Source organism: Myodes glareolus, chromosome 16 (genome assembly GCF_982192425.1).
Source record: "Myodes glareolus chromosome 16, mMyoGla1.1, whole genome shotgun sequence".
Lineage (NCBI taxonomy): Eukaryota > Metazoa > Chordata > Mammalia > Rodentia > Cricetidae > Myodes > Myodes glareolus.
In genome coordinates, this window is record NC_142041.1 from 60,576,846 (window position 1) to 60,580,234 (window position 3,389).

The window sequence follows — 3,389 nt, forward strand, 5'->3', positions numbered from 1 at the left end:
GTTGTGGTTAGAGTGTGTTGTGATCCACAGTCAGCAAGTTTGTCTACTCCAATCTGTTGAAGAATGAGCATGAACTTCTCTGAGAGTCTCACACATGGACTTACTCAGTGGATAATATTTTCACATTGCCTCTAATCCCTCCAAAATATACACATTGCTCCCCAAATTCAAATATATGTGTTGAATAACCCCTATAATATATTCATAAAATTTTTTATTCTAAAGCAATGTAATTATGGACTATTTCATGAGATCCATTATGGAAATGATTCTTTCTTTCTACATTATGAATATTATATAAATGCATAAAGCATTATTTTCCATTGATTGTCTTTGAAAATAAATTTTTGTTGCATTTAAAATGTGTGTGTGTGTGTGCCATTGCCTATGTGTGGGGAGTCAATTCTCTCCTTCTACCGAGTGAGTCCTGGGTTCTTTCCTTCTATCACGTGGGTCCTGGACATGGAACTCAGGCTGTCAGAGTTGGTGGCGCGTGCCTTTACCCATGGAACTCTCTTACCCTCTGACTCACCTTTGAGTAAGTCTTATCATACAGACACAGTAAGTATTTTCCCCCTAATGTACAGTCATAAGGAACTCACTTAAGAAAGAAAAGCAAAGAATTGGCTGAAAAAAATCCATGGCATTTTATAGATGAGACACCACACACAGTACCATACCTTGTGTTGACCATTATAGACCCGCTTGTTACTTTCTTAGTGAGGGACAATAGGAACTCTGACCTGAAAAAGAGCCCCAACTGCTTTTAACTTAAGAATGTTTGAGCTGTCACTGTTGGACAACTATGTGCCTTGGATTAGTGGGAAATCGCCACTGCAAGAAATTAACATTCTCATGTTCAATTTCATATTGCTTTGGGGGTCTCCCAGCACAGTTCACGGCATGGAAAAGCCATGCTCAGAATAAAGAACACAGTTTACTGGCAGTGAGTCTTCGACACGGCTGCTCAGTCCCCTGCGATAATTTCAACTCAAATGAGAGCAGCAGAGAAGACAGTTTTGTCATTTGGGGCCATCTAAAAAGACATCTGTAGTATTAGAAGAACTGAAAGTGACCATCCATTTGCTAAGCTGACCTTTCGTGGCGTGAGGGTCTTTGGGCTGAACAATTGAAGTGTGTTCTTTAAATCTCGTCAGCACAGACGAGGTAGGCAGCTTATCGATATCTATGCCTGTGAGCAAAGACACCTTTCCTTTCTTAGCAACAAGGGAGAGGTATTTAGAAAAAGAAGAATGTTGTTTTAGAAGGAACCAGAAACAATTCTGGTATCAACTTATACTCTGTGTTGATCTCTCTAATTTGTCCAAATTGTTGAGATTGTCTGAAAATTAAAAGTAGATGTTCATTTTTATCTTTTTCTTTAAAAAGAAGGCCAGACCTCAAGAAGATGAACTACTTTTGCACTTGTATTATATGTTGTCAATAGAGTTTTAATTTCCAATCTGTTGCAAAACACAGAGTTTGGCAAGAAGTTCAGATTTCTTCCCTGGCTAGGAGAATAAATTCGGTCACGGAAAAGAATTCATTTCCGGATTATCTCAGATATTCGTCATCATCTTTTTAAAAAATTCAGTGTTGATTCATGATTAACATGGAGTGTGAAAATTTTCATTCAAGAGAAACCCTATCCAAGACATTATCTAATAAAACAGCTGGTACCCTTGTTCCAATTCACGCCGCCGAACTACAAAAAAAAGTTTCTAATTCTCGCAGAACTTTGCTTTGCTATTGTTATGAACAGAGAATCTGATTTAATTCAGTTGTTCAGTTCATCATCCGTTAGTGCAAGTGAAGAAACCCTTCACACAACAGCACAGTCAGCCTAGCCAGTGACCAGCTGATTTTTAAGTCACATTCTTGGTTTAATGTCAAACATTTTTAAGGATCTAAATGTATCTAAACAACACAGTTTATGATTTTTATTTATATCTGTCTGCCTAGGTATTTTCATTTGTTGGCCCAAAGCACAGACAGATTTAAATTTTTAATCCTATTAGGTCCAGAAAATAATACCAGAAGTGCATTAAAACACGAAACTCCGTCTGCTGGTAGCGAGTGAACATTTCTAACTCTGAGCAGAATCATATACTGTTTACAGTTGTTGCTCATGAGCAGATGCATTGTGGGAAAATAACTGACCACCAAAGCCACACCAGCCCCTTGCCTCTGTCGGTCGCATGGTGAGAAATTAACAGTGCCGTATTTGCTTTCTGCCTACTGGTTCTCAAATTTCTGATTCTCATTCTGCAGGAATGCGTTCTAATTCGAGGACATACTCTTAGACCCTCATTAATCCTGGTGCTCCAGAATGATTCACAGGGGCACTCAAACTTGGTTGGTTTCACGGGCCCCAAGTTAGCTTTCGCTAACGTGGGCATCATCCTTGAACTTGTCATCTGGTGAGGTATTGAGTTCCCTGCTTCACTCAGTGACATAATCCGAGGAATGCAGCCACTTGCCATTTCTGTCTCAACTCTGAGCACATGTCCCTGCATCTCAGGTTTGGCCTTAAGAGCGTCTCAGTCACAAATGACCCAGCGTCACTAAGGGGACTACCAAAGTCATACATGAAAATAGTGCTTGCTTCTGAAAATACCGTGTTGTGGATGGAGCCTTCTTCACAAGACCAGCTTTCACAATCTAACGTGTGCAACTGGAATCCGACACACTAACTGTTTCAGGAATCCTTGGTCCTAAGAGGCATTTTTATTTACTGAAGTTGTAGTCAGGAAGATATGTTGACAGAAAATTAGTCAGAAATTAGCTATTTTTTATTCATTGTGTGTGTGTGTGTGCTTACATGTGTGAATATGCATAAACAGGCACACACATGCCACACACGCTCTTGTGTGGTCAAAGGACAATTGTCATGAGTCAGTTCACTCCTTCTACCGTGTGGTTCTGGGTTGCTTGGGGGTAGGTGCTTTTATCTGCTGAGCCAGCTTGCTGTTGAAGTTATTGTTTACTTTTAATTTAAAACAGGATGTTGGTGTGCAATATTATAACTATAAAAAGATTTTATATGTTAAGGCAGCATCACCCAATTTTCTTCCAAAATACACACATGAAAATGTCACACGAAGATTCACTATGTAAAATTGATCACATCAGTAAAAACATTAAGAAAGAAGTTTGTTGCTCTCTCTGAGGGGCTGGAGAACTGAGAACCCAGGGCAAACAGTTTGAATTCTAGATAGAGTCAAGGTTTGTGAAGGAGAGGTGCCCAGAACCCAGGCAACCGCTGGGTATTTCTAATGAAGGTTGAGTGTGACCTTAAAGTTCTTAAGGACTGATTGTATAGAAGTGTGTGCGTGCGTGTGTGTGAGTGTGTATGTATGTGTGTGTATGTGTGTGTGAGAGAGTGTGCG

At 39.7% G+C, this 3,389-nt stretch overlaps 1 long non-coding RNA gene across 1 annotated transcript in view; it reads left to right on the forward strand.

Annotated features, from left to right (window-relative positions):
• The first annotated feature begins 2,155 nt into the window (after positions 1 to 2,155).
• Positions 2,156 to 3,389, forward strand: part of LOC125390776 (uncharacterized) — a 7,404-nt gene continuing 6,170 nt past the window's right edge. Inside the window, exon 1 of the long non-coding RNA XR_007228871.3 lies at positions 2,156 to 2,201. This is a non-coding gene — a long non-coding RNA (uncharacterized LOC125390776). The remainder of the gene's footprint in view (positions 2,202 to 3,389) is intronic.